The sequence below is a fragment of the Microtus oregoni genome, unplaced genomic scaffold (genome assembly GCF_018167655.1).
Source record: "Microtus oregoni isolate MIOR12 unplaced genomic scaffold, Mior012 000008F_ref0000371, whole genome shotgun sequence".
Lineage (NCBI taxonomy): Eukaryota > Metazoa > Chordata > Mammalia > Rodentia > Cricetidae > Microtus > Microtus oregoni.
Genome location: NW_024543067.1, coordinates 42,461,078 through 42,483,103, shown reverse-complemented (window position 1 = coordinate 42,483,103; position 22,026 = coordinate 42,461,078). Strand labels below are relative to the sequence as shown.

Below are 22,026 nucleotides of genomic sequence, written 5' to 3'. Positions count from 1 at the left end.
TCGAAAGAGAATGCGTTCCAAAAAGCCAGAACAGACAGATGGATATAGAGACAGAGACCCTCAACAAAGCAACGGACTGAGCTCCCAAGGTCCAGTTGAAGAGCAGAAGGAGGGAGAAGATGAGCAAGGAAGTCTGGACCATGAGGGGTTGGTTCACCCACTGAGACAGTGTGCCAGTTCTAATGGGAGTTCACCAAATCCAGCTGGACCAGGACTGAATGAGCATGTGATCAAACTGGACTCTCTGTATGTGGCTGACAATGGGGGTTTCTGCGGTTGCATGGGGGGTTCAGACATGTACGGAGCGCCTGGAGGGACAGCCTGGATATCAGTTCACTGATGGCTCAGTTGGGAGCAGTTGTGGCTGTGGCTTGCAGTTTCTTCTGTGCATCTCTCTTCTCAGCTGTGCACAAGATAGAAGAGGGGCATATTGGAGTGTATTACAGAGGTGGTGCCCTGCTGACCTCCACCAGTGGCCCCGGTTTCCATCTCATGCTCCCATTCATCACATCCTGTAAGTCTGTGCAGACCACTCTCCAAACAGAGGAAGTGAAGAACGTACCATGTGGGACCAGTGGTGGTGCGATGATCTACTTTGACAGAATTGAAGTGGTGAACTTCCTGGTCCCGAATGCAGTGTATGACATAGTGCAGAAAACTACACTGCCGACTACGACAAGGCCCTCATCTTCAAAAGATCCATCATGAGCTCAACCAGTTCTGCAGTGTGCACACGCTTCAGGAGGTCTACATCGAGCTGTTTGATCAAATTGATGAAAACCTCAAGTTAGCTTTGCAACAGGACCTGACTTCCATGGCCCCGGGTCTTGTTATCCAGGCTGTATGAGTGACAAAGCCCAATATTCCCGAGGCAATCCGCACGAACTATGAGTTGCTGGAAAGCAAGAAGACGAAGCTTCTCATTGCTGCCCAGAAACAGAAGGTGGTGGAAAAGGAGGCAGAAACAGAGAGGAAGAAGGCCAGGCAGATTTGTCAAAGTCTTCGTTTATTAGAGTCAGGGTTACAGCTTATATAGGATAAGGAATTTGGGGGAGGGGCACAGGGGTCTGGGCTCTTGCCACGTGGTTCATATTGGTCACTTAGGCCAGGAGGTTACGAAAGGTCAGGTCACGATTCCTCGGCCAGGAAGTAACAAGTTGACACACCTTAGTTCTCTAGATAGTTTGGAATATGAGGTGGGTTCTGCTAACAGTTAGCTCTCTATTAACAGATAATTGGGAGTGGGATAGGCTCTGCCAATAGAACAATTCTAATTATTGTTAGGAGTGAGTGGAGTTCTCTGCTAACTCCTCAGGGCAATGGTTCCTGTAATAATTTTTCCTTGACCCATGGGTGATTAAATTGAGCACTGTTCAATTTCCATGAATTTGTAGGCTTTCTGTGATTAGTGTTGTTTTTGAATTCTAACTTTAAACCACGGTGATATAATAAAATATATGAGGTTATTCCAAATATTTTGTATCTGCTGAGATTGGCTTTGTTACTGAGGTATGCGGTCAATATTAGAGAAAGTTCCGTGAGGTGCTGAGAAGAAGGTATATTCTTTCATGTTTAGCTGGAATGTTCTATAGATGTCTGTTAAGTCCATTTGGGTCATGCCATCTGTTAGTTCTCTTATTTCTCTATTTAGTTCCTGTCTTGTTGACCTGTCCATTGGGGAGAGTGGGCTGTTGAAGTCTCCTACTATTAGTGTGTGGGTTTTGGTGTGCAATTTAAGCTTTAGTAATGTTTCTTTTTCACATGTGGGTGCCCTTGTATTGGGGGCATAGATATTCAGGATTGAGATTCATCGTGAGGGATTTTTCCTGTGATGAGTATGAAGTGCCTTCTCCTTCTCTGCTGATTGATTTTGTGGTTTTTTTCTTGGATTGGAGTTTTCCTTCTAGTACTTTGTGTAAGGCTGTGTGTGTGTGTGTGTGTGTGTGTGTGTGTGTGTGTGTGTGAATAGGTATTATTTAAAACTGATCTTGTCATGGAATATCTTGGTTTCTCCATCAATGGTGATTGAAATCTTTGCTGGTTATAGTAGTCTGGGCTTACATCCATGGTCTCTTAGTGTCTGCAGCACATCTGTCCAGAACCTTTTGGTTTTTAGGGTTTCCATTGAGAAATCAGGTGTAATTCTGACAGGTCTGCCTTTGTATGTTATTTGGCATTTTTCCTTTTAAGCTCTTAATGTTCTTTCTTTATTCTGTATGTTTTGGGTTTTCATTGTTATATGGCAAAGGGACTTTCTTTTGGGTCTAATCTATTTGGTGTTCTGTAAGATTCTTGTATCTTCATAGGGATATTCTTCTTTAGGTTGGGAAAGTTTTCCTCTACGATTTTATTGAATGCATTTTCTGTGCCTTTGAGCTGTAGTTTTTTTCCTTCTATTCCTATAATTCTTAAGTTTGGTCTTTTCATGGTGTCTCAGATTTTCTGGATGTTTTGAGTTAAGAATTTGTTGGAGTTAATGTTTTCTTTGACTGACAAATATATTTCCTCAACATTTGAGATTCTCTCTTCCATCTTTTGTATTCTTTTGATTATGCTTGCATCTGGAGTTCCTGTTCATTTACCCAGATTTTGCATTTTCAGAATTTCCTCAGTTTGTGTTCTCTTTATTGCTTCTATTTCAGTTTTAAGTCTTGAACTTTTTAAACTGTTTGCTTCACCTGTTTGGTTTTATTTTTCTTGGTTTTCTTTAAGAGATTTATTGATTTCTTCCAATTTTTTTTGCCTTTTTCTTCTTTTTTAAAAAAGAAATTTTCATTTCCATATTAAGGGTCTTTATCATCTTCATAAAGTTATGTTTAAGAACATTTTCTTCTGCTTCTTATGAGTGAATATTATATTGTATAACCACTAGGTTTTGGTGTTGCCATGTTACTTTTTAGGTTGTTGGATGTGTTTTTGCATTAAATGAATTCTTCCTCCAATTGGTGCCAGCAGTGTTTTGGCTTCATGATCTAATTTTTGCGTTTGCTATCTGTGTCTCAGGGAACTGCTCTTGTTCGGCTTTGTGCAGTTGCTGTCTGTGTCTCAGGGAGCCACTAAGTTCTCTCTTGGTCTGCTTTCTTGGTTCACTTTGTGCAGTCATGGTCTGTACTTCAGAGTTTCTCTTTCTTGGTCTGATCTGTGCAGTAGTAGCATGTCCTTCAGAGTTCCTCTGAGGTCACAGAGAATGAATGAGCTTGGGGGCAGAGTAGGACTTGTAGCTTAGTGTCCATTTGATGGGGGTGTTTTGGGGAAGCCTACCTGCAGGAAGCTTGCCTTCTGGCTGGTTAGTGAAGTTGAGACAGGTGGGGGAGGGTCCTGGGGTTTTGCCCTGGTACCCACGGCCTTAGAAGTGGGGTGCCCAGCTGGCTGGTTGATCACTCACCTCTTGGTCTGCTTTGTGAATTCACAGTCTCTGCTTCAGAGTTCCTCTAAGGTCACAGCCAGAGCAATACTTTTTATAAGGAGGTAGCAAAAGGAAGTGACTTTAGAAGACATGGTGTTGACTGTGCTGTTGATGACTCTCCTGATTTAGTCCCTCCCTTCCACTACTTTGTTCAACAAACTGTCACAGAGACAGGCACATAAGAGTGGAATATCCTGGTGGAAGGAGTGGGAGAAGTCAGAGGAGCCCTGGGTAGCCACATTCCTTAATGCCTAAGGCAGACTGCTGTCAGATTTTCTCAGAACAGAAATCATACCATGGTGTTTTGCATGAGGGACCTTCCAAGGCACACAGGTAGTTGAGATATCACAGTACCATCTAAATTTCCTGTACTGATTTTCTACCCTGAAGAAAATTTCAAGCATTGCAAGTTTATAGAGGTGTGATGATCTACCTTCCATTTGATGATCAGATCCTCCTTGTTAGCATTTTGGGATAAATGAACTGCCACAGACACATTTCTAGGCCTATCAACACCTCTTCGTATTTCAGGCAAAAACAAAAGTTAATCCTCTCTACAGGAACAACCATGAAAAGACATTCCACCTGAGGCACCACTAGTAATGACCTGGGAGACAATCCAGTAAAGTCTGGCACAGGGCCCTCTCAATGCCTCCTGTAGGGGAATCTGTGCTAGCACAGGTTAGCGTTCAACTGCATTTCAAAGGTTTTAAGTGAGAAAAGTATATTTGACAGAATAAGCATGTTTCATTTTAGAGACTTTTCATTTCTTTTTTGAAAATACGCATCATTTCTCAGGAACTTTCCTTAATGCTTACTTTGTGTAAATTTCCTGGTGATAAGGTTTTACTGCTTTAATTTGTTTAAGGTTAACATTTTAATCCACTTTCGACAGATATTGTGCTAGATGGAGAAAATCTATGTAATAATAACTTTCAGTTATTTCTGTGATTTAACCCTTTGTATTTGGCTTACAGAAAGATGAGTCTACAGCCAGGTTGTATCTTAGTTACATCATGTTACACTTTACCACTGGACCATTTTATATATTTGTCATTTTGTCTGGAAAACTAATAAAGTTTCTTATTTTGCTTTTCTGTTTTTGCTTGGATTTCTTTGTGATGTTCTGCAGCCTTCATTGTGTTTGGTAAACTGAATTTCTTTTAATGTATTTCGTCTTCCCCTTTCTTACTCCAGGACTCCATTTGTGTGTCTAATTATTAGATTATTGAACTTTAGCGATCTATGTCTCTCTATTATTATTTTAGTCATTTTTGTCTGTAACTTGTTTTAAATAGCTTTTGTGGTCATATTTTTAAGTTTACAGTTTTGTCTCCCTGACAAAACTTTTAATTGATCTGATTAAATTGTATCATGCTGCTTTAGTATCTTTTTCTATTATTTTCACATGCTCTGTCTGAGTTCTGGGGCTTTTGTCATTGTTTTGCATTCACTTTTCCAAATGTGTAGTAGGTGTGATTGTTGCCAGAGTTTTTATGTTTTTGAGTACTATGATTTATTCAATTGCCTCAAAGTGTTTTGGAGTTTTCCCCCAAAGACAGAATAGTGATAAATCTGTTTTATTTTCGTAGCCTGATGAACATAAGCAATATATGCACATCTAGTGAACCCCCTTTTCCCATAGTGTCACTTTCTGTGGTTCTTATTAGCTGTGATAAATTGTTAGCCAAATTATAAAGATCTGTCTTGACTTTTTCTGTGAGTCTATATACCCACAATATTAGAACATGACAGCGTTGTAATTATTCTATTTTACTGTTGCTATTATTAATCTTTTACTAGGCCTAATTTATAAACTAAATAGCATCATAAGTATACATATGCATATATAAGAAAACAGAAAATATATAAAGTTGGTACAACATGAGATTTCAGACATGCATCCATCTTAGAACACTGTCTTCAGTGGAGGTCTCAGCAAGGATTCAGATCACATTTTCTTCAGTGGGTACTTCACAGTGGTGAGGTGAATGAGAGAAGTGTCTTCGTATGTGTGAATCTTCGTTAGTATATGTCAGGTACTACAGGCTCATCCAGAGCTGGTTTCTCTCAAACCTGTCATCTTTCTTTAGCTTCTTTATTGATGATGACTACATGCCCAATTTTGCCTTTAACTCACCACTGGGTCCATACCTCCCTCTTGTTATTGTCCTTGAATACACACAACATTTGGATACAATGGAAGCCTTGCTGTTGTTTACAGTATCAGTGATAGCATGGCTTCCTAAGCAGCAATAAATCCACCCTGAAAAAGCTGTAAGGGAAGATGGTAATTAATATAAAGTTCCACAACTGAACACTGTGCAGACAGTGAGAGACTGGAGTTCTCGGCCCTAAATGTGATACATTTATCAAACTCCTTTCCTCTAGGCTTAGGGACTTATGGAAAAAAATAGATTTTAAGAGCTGAAGGTGGTGAGTGATTCCAAGGAAGCAGCCCATCCCACACACACCAGGACTGGTGTACACATGAGGTCACAGACACTGGGACAACATGAACAAGGCCTGCACAAGTTCAAGCCAGACACAGTCTCAGCTGGAAGGGGGTGGGGTGGGAGTGGACAGAGTCCCACCCCAGCTAAGAAGCAATTTGCAATTGATGCCTCTTGGGAGAATGAACAAAACATCAATTTTCTCCAGTGAGCCGCAATTGGTATATCAACCTCAGCCCAGGCTTGAGAAGTAGTGGTCAAAGAAGAAAAATGAACTCCTTGATCTTTTTGTACTTTACTTTCTTTGTTTGTTTTATTTTTGTATTTTTGGACCTTTTTATTTTGCTAATTTGTTTGACTTTTTGTTTGTTTGTTCTTTTTTAAGAGAGGAAAGGGACATGAAGTTGGGTAGGTAGGGATGTGGGGGAAGATCCAGGAGGTTTTGGTAGAGGCAGAGGAATATGATAAAAATATATTTTTAAAAAATTAAGCTCAATAAATACAACACTGGGAAAGTCATCAAAAGAATGTGTGAGTTTGTTGTGCGTGAATGTGTTTATAGCTGAGTATGATGTTATTGGAAATAGATATATGCAAATGCATATGCAAATCCTCTGGTCAATTCTTCCCAAGAATATTAATACTAAGATTCTACTGCAGTATTTGTGAGATCAGTCCCCAGTGATTAAGTGGTTTCCATGGAAATACATTAGCATGCTTGCAGAAACATCTTGTTCTGGATATGGGAAAGACGTAAAATAGTAACTTGAAATCCATGTGATCTCACCCCACTGAAAATTTTGCCTATAAGTACCTGGGTCTGGAGCTGGAGCTAATGTAATAGAGTCTGTTGCACATGTGGTCTGAGGCCAAGCCAAGAAATATGTACAGTTGTGACCCTGTCTGCTGACACTTGCTTGTTTGTTTTCATAAGGACACCAGAAGTGGTAAGCGCTACTAGGCTGAGCACTGTGCCTGGAGAGGCAAGTTGTTAGCATTTTAAAATTACTCATTATGCATGCGTAACTGATTTGCATAATTATTTAAGTAAGGATTCTGAGCCTCTGACTAGTGCCTGCACCATGTTCTCTCAGATGATAAATGCAGTAGTTGCGAGTTGAAGCCTGGTTTCCTTGATTTCTAAACCATTTTTATTGACTCAGGTCTCACCTCATGAATGGTTGCCTAGAGATTTGTAGATAAATGGAGTCTGGAATGAATGAGATGTTGGAGAAAGCTGAGTGTGGAGGGACTTGTGGGATTTTCATCAGAGTTCTCTCAGACCTGTGAAGCTTTTCCAACGTAACAGTTTATACAAAGCCCCCATCACCTTTCCACGTCTGGAGATTTCAGCCCCATGGAAAACAATCTATTGGAGACACTGAAACTGAGCCACTAAATATCAACTTAGAAGTCCATTAGGGAGTATATTTTTATTTGTTTTTTTTTTTTTAAATCTAGTTTCTAGTCACTGACTTTCTTCTACCCAATTCCCCTTTTCTGGGTCTGGGTTTGATCTAAAGAGGAAGAAGTGGCTGACTATGCATGATGGTATAGAAGCTGGCAGACTGCACTTAGCAGAAATGGTGAGAAGCTCTTCTAATACCAGAACAGAGGTGCTAGGTCAGAGACGGATTGCTAGCAAACTAAGAGGAATAAATACAGGGAAAAAGAAAATAAAGCATGTTTTTGTTCTCTCTAGTTGATGATGATATACATTGACTCTTTCCTCTGTGGTCTTTCAGAAGAAAGATTGTGTTAAAATCAGAGACCTTCTAGTACTCTGTGCAGTGCTGGGTTTGTGGCTAGGTATTGGTTAAATCTGGTTCTGTCATGGAATATCTTGTTTTGTCCTTCTTTGGTGATTGGGTACATTCACAAAAACACAGACAATAGATAATCTCACAGCAGCAAATCCCAAAGAAGGGAAAAACACCCATGTTAACATCACTAACAGAGGAAACTAAATTAACAAGAGATAGCAATCACTTAATATCAGTGGACTCAACTCACCTATAAAGAGACACAGGCTTTCAGATTGGATGGAAAAACAGAATTCATCCTTCGGCTGAAAAAAACAAAAACAAAACACAACTCAACCTCAAAAATACACATTGCCTCAGAATAAAAAGTTGGGAAAAGAATTCCAAACAAATGGACCTAAGAAACAAGCAGGTGTGGCTATCCTGATATCTAACAAAATAGACTTCATACTAAAATCAATCAAAAGAGACAAAGAAGGACATTTTATATTAGTCACAGGAAAAACTCATCAAGAGGAAATTTCAATACTGAAGATCTATGCCCCAAATACAAGGGCATCCTCATATGTAAAGGAAACACCTCTAAAGCTTAAATCACACCTTAAACCCCACAAACTAATAGTGCCAGCCTTCAACACTGCACTCTCACCACTGGACAGGTCTGTGAGACAAAAAAATTAACAGATAAATAAGGGAACTAACAGATGTTATGACTCAAATGATCATAACAGGCATCTATAGAATATTCCATCAAAACATAAAAGAATATAACTTCTCAGCCTCATGGAGCCTTCCCCAAATTGACCAAATACTAGGTAATAAAACAAACCTCAACCGATACAAAAAATTAGAATAACCCCATGTATCTTATCAGATCACCCTGGCTTAAAATTAGAATTTAACAGCAACACTACTTCCAGAAAGCCCTTAAACACATGGAAATTAAACAATGATCACCTGAATCATAAATGGGTGAAGGAAGTAATAAAGGAAGAAGTTAAGGACTTTTTAAAATTCAATGATTCAATGAAAATGACCACACGACATACTCAACTTTATGGGACAAAGTAAAAGCAGTGTTAAGAGGAAAGTTCATAGTAATAATGCTTACATAAAGAAGCTGGAAAAATCCCACGCTAGTGAATTAACAGAACATTTAAAAACTTTAGAACAAAAAGAAGCAAACTCACCGAGGGGGAAAAGATGGCAGGAAATAATCATTTTGAGAGCCGAAATGAACAAAATAGAAACAAAAAAGACAATACAAAGAATCATTTAGACAAAAAGTTGGTTGCTTGAGAAAATCAACAAAATAGACAGCTCTTATCTAAAGTAACCAATAGGCAGAGAGAGAATATCCAAATTAACAAAATCAGAAGCGAAAAGGGGGATATAACAGACACCAAGAAAATTCAGAGAATCATTAGGTCATATTGCAAAAACCTGTACTCACAAAATTGGAAAACTTAAAGGAAATGGACAACTTCCTGGATAAATATTATTTACCAAATTAAACCAAGACCTGATAAGCAAATTAAATAGACCTATAACTGCTAAAGAAATAGAAACTGTTGTAGTAGGCCGCTTGTTTGTTTCTGGCTGCCCAGAACTGAAATAATCACACAGAAATTATATTATTTAAAACACTTCTTGAATAATGATTCTTTCATATTCTTAGCAAGCTCTTACAATTAAATTAACTCATTTGTATTATTCTGTGTATCACCACATGGCTGTGGCATACTGGGTAAAATTTTGTGCCTGCATCTGTCTCTGGCGAGTATACATGGCATCTCTTATTCTACCTTCTTTCTCCCAGCATTCAGTTTAATTTTCCCTGCCTAGCTCTGCTCTGCCATATCACAGGCCCAAAAGAGATTTTTTTTATTAACCAATGATATTCACAGCATACACAGGGGAATCCCACATCACTGCCCTTTATCTGGTTAAATAGAAAAGAAGATTTTAATTTTAACACAGTAAAATTTCATATAGAAAATCTGTTATCAAGCAGGAAGTATAGTTACAATATTTATATCTACTTTATCTTTTATCATAACTAAAGAAAACTGTAACTATCTAGTCTTCAACTCTATCAAAGGCTCCAGAACAACATAATATTACCTAAGTTAACAGGAAGTACATTGTAAGCAACTTCCAAAACTCTAGAATTGACAGAGACATCTCACTGCCTGGACAGTCACTTAAAGTTCTTCTGTAACATGGGGACATTCATGTTCAGCCTACAGGCCCATAGTATCCAGCAGACTTTTCCACAAGGAAGGAAATTTCAAAGACAGTTACATCTATATTGGCAGTTTGTCAGTCATATTTTTCTGTGACCTGTAGAATGTCTAGCAGACTCTTTCATGAAGCAGGAACCCCAAAGGATCATCTCACCATTAGGCAAGTTCAACAGTCATTTCTCTAAGGGTCTTGCACATCCAGTTCATACAGCATAGTATCAAGCAGTTTAGACAAGAACAGTTTCTTGCCCAAATGGCTCACCAACAACATAAGGAACCTGTTTGGTGCCCATCTTCCTCTTGAAATAGATTGATACTGTGAAGAGTAGATGTGTCTCACTATCATGAAAAGTCTTAAGTTCTTAAAACACTTTAAACGCCATATTCTTTAGCCTTTGAAAGGTTTGAAGAATGCCTATGCTTTGGATATACTCTGTGCATCTATAAAACCTAACTAGCAATGAATACAAGCTTGAATATTATAGATGACACTCTATTAACCTATATTTATTAATCATACATTACATTTTTAAATCAGCTGCACAAACACAATACCTAAGTCAAGAGCAGAAATACACATATAACTAAACTGACCTTAAATTTGCATCAATAACCCAAGATCCATACCAATGCAAAGTGTTCATCTCTATATAATATCCCCCTTTAAATGTAAACAAACATTTTTAAAGAATCATTTTGGGAATTTGGGCATAGTTCTCTTCAAACTGCTTTCTGCTTTTTGTTGGGTAAAGTAATTTTTAGGGGTGTTCATGGCAACCTTTGGGGGGGGTCTTGGTCCATCAAACAACATTAGTCTGGAAGGATTCTTATGCTCTGTGGATAAAAAAAAACAACTCTTTTCCAAAGCAACAAATCCTTACACCCAAATTGTAAAGCCAAGACACCTTTAGAGTATACATGTTGATCTAGGCTAGAAGTCACGAGAATCAGTTATGTCTATGCAGTCAAAGAAGTTAAAGAAAATACAATATTATACATAAATCAGATTCTCTATGTATATTCCATCTCTACATGGCTGATTTTTCTTTACTCCTTTTTATCTATGACTGTCTATAATCTGTCTCTGTTAAGACTTTGTTTTATTTTTTAATGATTTACTTATTTTTATAACTCTTATACTCTTTTTCTTCTTTCTCCCAAGCCTAAATACATTTATCCAACACTGTGACACATTTAGAGGTCTTTTCCATCTGAATTTGTCTTTATTGTGAATCTATAATCCGCTTCTGACCAGGACTGCTTCTTAAAATGCTAATCGATTCTGAAAAACCTAAGTGACAGCATTGATAGGGCAAACACCACCCTGCCTTTTTATTCTGCCCAGCACAATATGGAGAATTCTGTTCATTGCCTGTGAGATTGCTGGATGGGAGCCATCCACACAACCTCAAGTATGATAACCAGTTGTCCCATGCTGTCACCAAGTAACTTGCACCAAACTCCCCCAAAACCCATTTAAATGCTCAGCATCCTGAATGAGCCAGAGTTGGTACTGGCAGGACGCCCAGAGAGTCATTGTTTCAAAACTATGTGGCTTTTTTCATGCTACCACTGAGTCAGAAAAACCTTTCTTAAAGGAACCACAGCCAACAGACAGAGCCCATCTGAAAAAAAATGTGGTTAAACTTTGTTTTTTAGTGTCTAGAATTCCTTTTCAAGCCCTCTCAGGTTTTACGAGGATTTAGTCAGCCTCATGTTGGGCACCAATTTGTAGTATGAAGGATGCTTGTTCATTTCTCAGCTGCCCAAACTCCCTAAATAACCACACAGAAACTATATTATTTAAATCACTGCTGGTCTACTAGTGTTAGCTTCTTATTGACTAGCTCTTACACCTTAATTTAAACGATTTCTATCAATCTGGGTATCGCCACATGGCTGTGACTTACAGATAAGTTTCTGGCTCATCTATTCCCAGTGGGGGCTACGTGGGGTCTCTAGACTCCTCCTTCTTTCTCTAAGCATTCAGTATAGTTTTCCCTGGATAGCTCTACTCTACCCTATCATAGGCCAAATCATATTTTTTTATTAGCCAGTGGTACTCACGGCATACAGAGGGGAATCTCATATCAAGAAATAGTCATCAAAGTCTCCCAACCAAAAAGCCCAGGAATAGAAAGTTTCAATTCAGAGTTCTACAATATTTTCAAAGAAAAACTAATATCAGTAGTCCTCTAATTGTTTCACAAAATAGAAGGAGAAGGAATATTGCCAACTCCTTTTATGAGACTATAATTACCCTGTCAATGTAATCCACCATATAAACAACTGGAAAAATAAATACAACATGATCATCTCATTATATACTAAAAGAACCTTCAACAAAATACAACATCCTTTCATGATAAAGGCCTTGAAAAGAACAAGAATACAAGAAACATACCTAAACATTTTAAAGGGAATATACAGTAAGCTAACAGCCAACATCAAACTAAATGGAAAGAAACTCACAGTGATACCACTGAAATCAGAAACAAGACATATCTCTCTCCATATCTATTCAATATAGTTCTTGAGGTCCTAGCTAGAGCAATAAGACAGTAAAAAGATATCAAGGGATAGAAATAAGAAAAGAAGTCAACCTATCACTATTGGCAGATGATATAATACTTTACATAAGCAACCCCAAAAATTCTACCAAGGAACTTCTACAACTCATAAACACTTTCAGTAATGTAGCAAGATACAAGATTAATTAAAAAAATCAGTAGCCAACCTGTACACAAGTGATAAATTGTCTGAGAAAGAAATCATAGAAACATCAGCCTTCACAATAGCCACAAAGAGCATAAAATATCTCACAGTAACTCTAACCAAACAAATGGAAGACCTGAATGACATGAACTTTAAATCTTTGAAGAAAGAAATTGAAGAAGATAACAGAAAATGGAAAAAATCTCCCATGCTCTTGGGTAGGTAGAACTAACATAGTAAAAATGACAATCTTACAAAAGCAATCTATAGCTTCAATGCAATACCCATCAAAATCCCAGCAAAATTCTTCACAGACCTCGAAGCAACATTATTAACTTCATATGGAAAAGCAAAAACCCCAAATAGCCAAAACAATTCTCTACAATAAAGGAACTTCTTGAAGCATCACAATCCCTGACTTCAAACTCTATTACATTGCTATAGTACTGAAAACAGTCTGGTATTGGCCTAAAAAGAGACAGGAGGACCAATGATCCTTAATTGAAGACCTAGATGTTAATCCATACACCTATGAACATCTGACTTTAGAAAAAGAATCAAAACATATAAAATGAAAAAAAGAAAGCATATTTTAAAAATTGTGCTGGCATAACTGGATATCAACATGTAGAAGGATGAAAATAGATCCATGTCTATCACCATGCACAAAACTCAAGTCCAAATGGATCATAGACCTCAACATAAAGTCAACCATACTAAACTCATAGAAGAGAAAGTAGGAAATACACTTAAACACATTAGCACAGGAGACCACTTCTTAAATCTAAAACCAGTAACCCAGACACTGAGAGAAATGATTAATAAATGGGACCTCCTGAAACTGAAAAGCTTCTGTAACACAAATAACATGGTCAACAAGACAAAATAGTAGCCTACAGAATGGGAAAAGATCTCACCAATTCCACATCAGACAGAAGGCTAATCTCCAAAATATACAAAGAACTCAAGAAATTGATCATCAAAAGAACAAATATTCCAATAAAAAATGGAATACAGACATAGAACATACAAATATAAAACATTCAACAGAGAAATCTAAAATGGCTGAAAGACACTTAAGGAAATGTTCAACATCCTTAGCCATCAGAGAAATATAAATCAAAACAACTCTGAAATTCCATCTTACACCTGTAAGAATGTATCAAAAACATTGGTGACAGCTTATACTGGATAGGATGTAGGGTAAATGGGAACACTCTTGCATTGCTGGTGGGGGTGCATATTGGTACAACTGCTTTGTACATCAGTATGGCAATTTCACAGAAAACTAGGAAACAACCTTCCTGAAGACCCAGTAACACCACTTTCGGTATATATCCAAAGGATGCTCAATAGTGCACAAGGACATGTGCTCAACTATGTTCATAACAGCATTGTTTGTCATAGTCAGAACCTGGAAATAACCTACATGCCCCTCAACTGAAGAATGGATATGGAAAATGTAGTACATTTATACAATGAAGTACTACACAGCAGAAAAAAATGACATCTTGAAATTTGCAGGCAAATGGATGGATCTAGAAAACATCATATTGAGTGAGTTAACCCAGGCCCAGAAAGGTAAATATTATATATACTCACTCATAAGTGGCTTTTAGACATAAATCAAAGAAAAACAGCCTATGATTCACAATCCCAGAGCACCTAGACAACAATGAGGATCCTAAGAGAGACAGACATGGATCTATTATACATGGGAAGTAGAAAAAGACAAGATCTCCTGAGTAAAGTGGGAGCATGGGGACCATGGGAGAGGGTTGAAAGAGAAGGGAGATGAAGGGAGAGGAGCAAAGAAAAATGTATAGCTCAATAACATCAATAAATAAAATCACAGAGCTGGTACTCAGATCACATGGATTTTTCACATTCTACTGGACCAGGATCTAGTACTTCATCTCTTTTGCAGACATAAAGGGAGAATTCATGTTGCTTATGGAACTAGAAGCAACTTCTCAGTCACTGAAAATGAAGAACAGAGAGAAGACCTGGTGTCACCAATCAGAGCTTAGATGGCTGTTCACCAGTCCCTCACTATGACTTCATTCTTTTTTTTTATTTTTTAAATTTATTTATTTATTAAGGATTTCTGCCTCATCCCCGCAACCGCTTCCCATTTCCCTCCCCCTCCCCCGATCAAGTCCCCCTCCCTCATCTGCTCGAAGAGAATTCAGGGTTCCCTGACTATGACTTCATTCTTATGTGCCTTCCTGGACTCCTTCCCTGCTTCTCCTGGTCCTTTCATTGGATGTGGCAGGGAAAGAGTTTGGGAAGATTCAGAACACACAGGGACTGATGCTATTTTGGAGAAAGAGTTTTCATAGTTAAGGGGTCCTTCAGTTTGTTCAAATAGAGAGGAGTGTTACCACAAAGGGGACTACAGCTCACTGAGGCATGGGCCTCTCTCTTTTTTTTTTTTTTTATTGCGAAAAGAAGAAAAAAAAACATAAACAAAAAACAAGTTTCCACCTCCTCCCAGCCTCCCATTTCCCTTCCCCTCCTCCCACCCTTCTCCCCCTCCCCCCACCCTTCTCCCCCTCCTCCCACCCTTCTCCCTCTCCCCCCACTCCTCTCCCCCTCCCTCTCCAGTCCACAGAGCAGTCCGGGTTCCCTGCCCTGTGTTAAGTCCTAGGTCCTCTCCGTCCATATCTAGGAAGGTGAACATCCAAACTGGCTAGGCTCCCACAAAGCCAGCACATTAAGTAGGATCAAAACCCCCTGCCATTGTCCTTGGTGTCTCATCAGCCCTCATTGTTCGCCATGTTCAGAGAGTCCGGTTTTATCCCATGCTTTTTCGGTCACAGTCCAGCTGGCCTTAGTGAGCTCCCCGTAGATCAGCTCCTCTGTCTCAGTGGGTGGATGCACGCCTCGTGGTCCCGAATTCTTTGCTCATGTTCTCCCTCCTTCTGCTCCTCCTTGGGACCTTGGGAGCTCAGTCCAGTATTCCTGTGTGGGTCACTGTCTCGATCTCTATCCATCACCAGATGAAGATTCTATGATGATATGCAAGATATTCGTCAGTATTGCTCTAGGATAGGGTCATTTCAGGTTCCCAATCCTCAGCTGCCCAAGGAACTAACTGGGAACCTCATCTTGGGCACTAGGGAGCCCCTCTAGGGTCAAGTCGCTTGCCCACCCTAAAGTGGCTCCCTTAACTAAGAATTGTGGTTCCGTGCTCCCCTATCCACCTTTCCTTTATCCCAATTCTCCCGTTTCCCAGGTCCCCCCTCCTTCCCTTTTACCTTTTCTCTCCCCATCTCCCCTTAGCCCCATCCCACCCCCCCCCAAGATCCCATTTTCTCCCCGGAAATTTGGTCTACTTCCCTTAGCGAAGAGGACAACTATGTTTTTCCTTCGGTTCACCTTCTTCCTTAGCTTCTTTAGGTTCACCTATTGTAGACTCCTTGGTCCTTATTTATGGCTAGAAACCAATTATGAGTGAGTACACCCCATATTCATCTTTTTGGGTCTGGGACACCTCACTCAGGATAGTGTTTTCTATTTCCATCCATTTGCATGCAAAATTCGAGAAGTCATTGTTTTTTACCGCAGCGTAGTACTCTAGCGTGTATATATTCCATACTTTCTTCATCCATTCTTCCATTGAAGGGCAACTAGGTTGTTTCCAGGTTCTGGCTATTACAAATAATACTGCTATGAACATAGTTGAACAAATGCTTTTGTCATTTGATAGAGCATCTCTTGGGTATATTCCCAAGAGTGGTATTGCTGGGTCCAGGGGTAAGTTGATCCCGAATTTCCTGAGAAACCGAAACACTGACTTCCACAGTGGTTGCACAAGATTGCATTCCCACCAGCAATGGATGAGGGTACCCGTTCTTCCACAGCCTCTCCAGCAAAGGTTATCCTTGGTGTTTTTGACTTTAGCCATTCTGACAGGTGTAAGATGATATCTCAAAGTTGTTTTGATTTGCATTTCCCTGATTGCTAAGGAAGTTGAGCACGACCTTAAGTGTCTTTTGGCCATTTGAACTTCTTCTGTTGAGAATTCTCTGTTCAGTTCAGTGCCCCATTTTTTAATTGGGTTAATTAGCATTTTAAAGTCTAGTTTCTTGAGTTCTCTATATATTTTGGAGATCAGACCTTTGTCTGTTGCGGGGTTGGTGAAGATCTTCTCCCAGTCAGTAGGTTGCCTTTGTGTCTTAGTGACAGTGTCCTTTGCTTTACAGAAGCTTCTCAGTTTAAGTAGGTCCCATTTATTCAATGTTGCCCTTAATGTCTGTGCTTCTGGGGTTATACATAGGAAGCGATCTCCTGTGCCCATCTGTTGTAGGGTATTTCCCACTTTCTCTTCTATCAGGTTCAGTGTGTTCAGACTGATATTGAGGTCTTTAATCCATTTGGACTTGAGTTTTGTGCACGGTGAGAGATATGGGTCTGTTTTCATTCTTCTACAGGTTGACATCCAGTTGTGCCAGCACCATTTGTTGAAGATGCTTTCTTTCTTCCATTGCATACTTTTAGCTCCTTTATCGAAAATGAGGTGTTCATAGGTTTGTGGGATAAAATCCGGGTCTTCTATACGATTCCATTGGTCGACTTCTCTGTTTTTATGCCAGTACCACACTGTTTTCATTACTGTAGCTCTGTAATAGAGTTTGAAGTCAGGGATGGTAATGCCTCCAGAAGATCCTTTATTGTATAGGATTGTTTTGGCTATCCTGGGTTTTTTGTTTTTCCATATAAAGTTGATTATTGTCTTCTCCAGATCTGTGAAGAATTTTGATGGGATCTTGATGGGGATTGCATTGAATCTATAAATTGCCTTTGGTAGAATTGCCATTTTTACTATGTTGATCCTCCCAATCCAAGAGCAAGGGAGGTCCATCCATTTTTTGGTATCCTCTTCAATTTCTTTCTCCAATTCCTTAACGTTCTTGTCAAATAGATCTTTCACTTCCTTGGTTAGATTTACCCCCAGATATTTTATGCTGTTTGTGGCTATCGTGAATGGTGAAGCTTCTCTGATTTCCCTCTCTGCTTCCCTATCCTTTGTGTATAAGAGGGCAACTGATTTTTTGGAGTTGATCTTGTATCCTGCCACATTACTAAAGCTGTTTATCAGCTGTATAAGTTCTTTGGTGGAGTTTTGGGGGTCGCTTATGTACACTATCATATCATCTGCAAATAACGAAAGTTTAACTTCTTCCTTTCCAATTTGAATCATCTTGATCCCATTATGTTGTCTTATTGCTATTGCTAGAACTTCAAGCACTATATTGAAGAGGTATGGTGAGAGTGGACAGCCTTGCCGTGTTCCTGAGTTAAGCGGGATGGCTTTGAGTTTCTCTCCGTTTAATTTGATGTTAGCTGTCGGCTTGCTGTATATAGCTTTTATTATATTTAGGTATGACCCTTGTATCCCTAATCTCTCCAAAGGCATGGGCCTCTCTTTCAATTGAAGGCTGCTGCTGATTTTCTGTCCCTGGCAGAGAGAGAGGACTGTAGTAGTGGTGTCCGATACATATTAGTGTAAAATCAAGGAGCATTTTGAGATCTATGCTATGGGAAAGTTTTAAAGAAGTTTCTTTGACAACTCATCATTGCATATTTTATGGTGTACGATGTGGTACTCATTCACCCACATATGCATACCTATGCGCATACACATCATGTATACACTGAGGAATGATTTAACCCAATTAACATTCATCACTTCAAATCTCAACATCGTTTTGTGAGAATATTGAAACTCTATAATTTTGAGCAGGGAATGTAGCTTATTTGGTAGAGTGAATCCCCAGCATACACAAGGCTCTGGTTTCTCCCTCTCATACAATTCTGGCATGGTAAAACACCTGTAATACTAGAATTTAACAGTTATAGTCAAGAGAGTCAGAAATTCAAGGTCATCTGCAGCTATGTAGTGAGTTTAATGCTATGTGATATCCGGTTTTCTTTTCTTTCCTTTTTTTTTAAACTGCTCTTTTGAGAATTTTGATGTGTGTGATACATTATTATTGCCTGTAGTCATTATGCTGTGTGACAGAACACAGAAACTTAATCGCTGATGAAATTCTTTAAAGTTACATTGTTCTTATAAATTATGTAATTTTATATAGATATCTTTATATGTTCTTAACATATTTAATGTAATGCATTGTGTGTGTTTGTGTGTATGCTGAACATTTAAAAGAAATAATATATGGCTTCATGCAGGATGAAGTTAAGTTCCTCTATTTTAAGGCAGTAAATAGTCTTGTATGAAAACGATTTGCCCCGACTCTAGCTCTCAAGCATCGGAGATGCCTCTCCATAGGACATGACAATGTGCTCCATCCTGGCACACTAATAGCTTATTTCATCTAGTGTTCTTTCTCATATGGATGGAAATAACATATTTTACCACTGTCCCATCTGTCCCCAGTTTTGAAATTCTAAGGAATAGGTTGACTGTTTCCAATAATGACCCTCTCTGCTTCTAGGACAGAGATGAGTACCTCTGAAGAAAACATAAACATTGGGAAGAGTCAGGGTCAAGACCTTGGTGCCTCTGCTCCTGGCTGGAAATGTTTCTTCTGTGCCCTCAGGTATGATGCCATGAAGGCAAGAGGGCGGGGGAAATGCTGGTTCCCTGGCGTTCCACAAGGAAAAGATCATTTTCTGTTTGAGCAAACTGAAAAGGAACTTTCTTTTTGAGAAAAAAAAAAACATCTAATTTCATGTATTAAGAACCACTAATGATACTTATGATGAAAATATGCCTCTGGAATGAGATGCACATGTTTAAGAGACCTTTTTGATTTCTAAAAAAAAGAATAAAAATGGACTCTGGGCAAATCAGCCTCTCAGGAAATAGCAATGAAAACCAGGTGCTTCCGCTTCCAGGTTCAAACTGTGCATTAATGGCCGGGAGTTGAGGTAATTCTAGTATCACTGTTATGGCTGGCCTGGATAGGAAAACAAAAATACATGGGAATACTCTCTCTCTCTCTCTCTCTCTCTCTCTCTCTCTCTCTCTCTCTCTCCCTCTCAGCACCACCTCAGCCTCAGGATTCACAATAAGGGAGGTCATATTGCGTAAGCTGACTTTCTACCTTTGAGGTATGAAGGTCATCTAGGTCAGAAGGCATCCTGGTCACAATAATGATCCAGGGTCTCATCATGCTGCTTGTAAGAGTGCAGTGTAAGCCAGGAGGCCTCAGAGATGGTTCCTGTTTCCAGCACTATGGCTTTGAATGGTCATTGTGCTGCAATCAGCCCTTTTCCATGCAGGGTCTTGCTTTGTTTTTTTCCTCTACACTGTCTCACAGTACTAAGACTTCATCAGTTAGGAAGGTCTTGCTATACTGTTCTACAAGCCAGGACTTTGAGAATGACAACTGTAGGAAAAAGCTCCGTGGGACCAGATGAGATGGTGTGCTTTGAATTATTGTACATAACACTGACCCGTCATGAAGTACCTTGTCTAGGTAAATGACAGACCTCTTCAGAGTGAGGGCACATGGTCTGACTGTCACCTATAAAGAGGAGGGTCAGGAGAAGGCATTTCCTCAGGAGGACAGCAGTGTGACCTCCATGGTAACAGGGATCAGCCCCCTTTCAATGTTATGAGAACTTCAAGCTGCTCAGAAAATGATGACTCCACAGGGTGACAGATGTGCTCTAGTGCCCCAACTGGATCCCATAAGCCAGCTGGGAAAAGCAGGACGAGAGCTTGGAAAGATGACGGATGGGTCTGGAGCTACTGGAGAAGACACCAACTTGGAATATCTCTGGTACAGACCTGCTAGGTCATCACAGCCCAAAAAAACCTATAGCCCAGTTACAGAAAAATAAATCTGGAGGAAAGAGAAAATCCAATTAATTTCTCTCTTTCTCCCTCTCTCCCTCTCCCCATCATGTACAGTGAGAAAATCCATGTTTGAGTTCAAGCTCTGCCTTTTACCAGTGGGGTGGATTTTATTGTTCTTCAGTGTCTCTGAGACACTTTTACACAAAATGTAGTGTTATTACACACATGCTGGTAGCTCAGTGTGTATGATAAGAGCAATGCAGGACTAGTGTCAACAGCCCTTCTGGTACAGAACTTGTGATGGAGCATGAAGTTCCTGGATCATCTATGTTTATTAAGAACCCGATGACATTTGTGTAAATTCTATTTTAACCAATATACATAATAAATATAAAATGATTCTTTCCCTGAACTGTGGACTGCAGAATTCATGTGCACCCCTCTGGCCAACATCTGTGTATGGTCTGCATCCAAAGACGCAGTAGGTAGGGCATCGGGAGACTCTGTAATGGAGTCAAGGCTGCTCCTTCTGCCGTGGCAGGAGGGCTCATTCTCCCACTCTTCCTCCACTGAAATGACTGAAATTGAATTGGCAGAACTCTGCAGATTAAGAAAATTGGTGTCATCCCACAGCTTCATTACCTTGTAAGAGATAATGGCACCTCCGGATCCCAGAGGGCAATTACCACACTATAACACATCCTTCATGAGGAAACCCCACACATCCGCCCCTCTCAGAGCTGATTCCCTGCCTCCAGACTTATTGCAAAGATTTTCTCAGCCCAGTCAGTGGTGAACCTGTCCCAATCACTGGCAGACACAGCTGATCACTCATGAACAGAACAGGAAATCTTAGTTCTTAACTGCAGGTCAGATGCCTGAAACCAAAATGAGATAGAGTCTTTGGGAAATGCTCTTTATTGTCTTAAGAAGAAAAGCATGGTGAGTACTAGATGGAGTGGTGTCTCCTGAAGACTTTTATTCAGGGAACTCCCAGTCATTTGGATGATCTTCATTTTTACCCCAGGTTTCTGTGGTGTGATTTATGTCCCCCAGAAGATTTTCCTCAAAGCTGAAGTCTGTTTGGACCTTGGACATAGCACTTCAAATGTGAAACATGACGCAACTGGTAAGAAATACTGAAGTTTACTCTCTTGTGTCTTCATTCTTTTTATATTTATTTATTTTGCGTATTTATGACTGTTTTATCTACATGTATACACGTGTACCATGTGTGTGCCTGGTTCCAGGTGAAGTCAGAAGGGAACATCAGATCTGTCGAACCTGGAGTTATGGGCAGTTGTAAGCTTCCATATAGGTCTTGGGAACCAACCCCAGGTCCTCTGCTAGAGCAACAAGTGTTCTTTACTAAGCCATCTCTCTATTAGCCCTCTATATATCACTTAAATAAACACAACAGAACAACCAAAGGAAGTCCCCCAAGCCTTCCAGTAACACAAGAGAGAAGATCATGTGTGTTTTCCTGGGGAGCAAAGAGAACATTGCCAACTGTGATGTGACAGGGTTTGGGAAAGCAAGCCTGAAGAAGCCACTCTGCTGGGGCTTCCATGCTCTCTATCCTCTCCATTTCCACCCTGCAGCTGTGGAGACCCTGGTTGTTGATGGTGGATGATATCAGAACAAGGACGTTTATCCAGGTGTTGACGAC

The 22,026-nt window shown here is 39.6% G+C and overlaps 1 pseudogene; it reads left to right on the top strand.

Moving 5' to 3' along the window:
* Positions 1-306: 306 nt before the first annotated feature.
* Positions 307-898, top strand: LOC121451967 (annotated as a pseudogene).
* Positions 899-22,026: the final 21,128 nt, after the last annotated feature.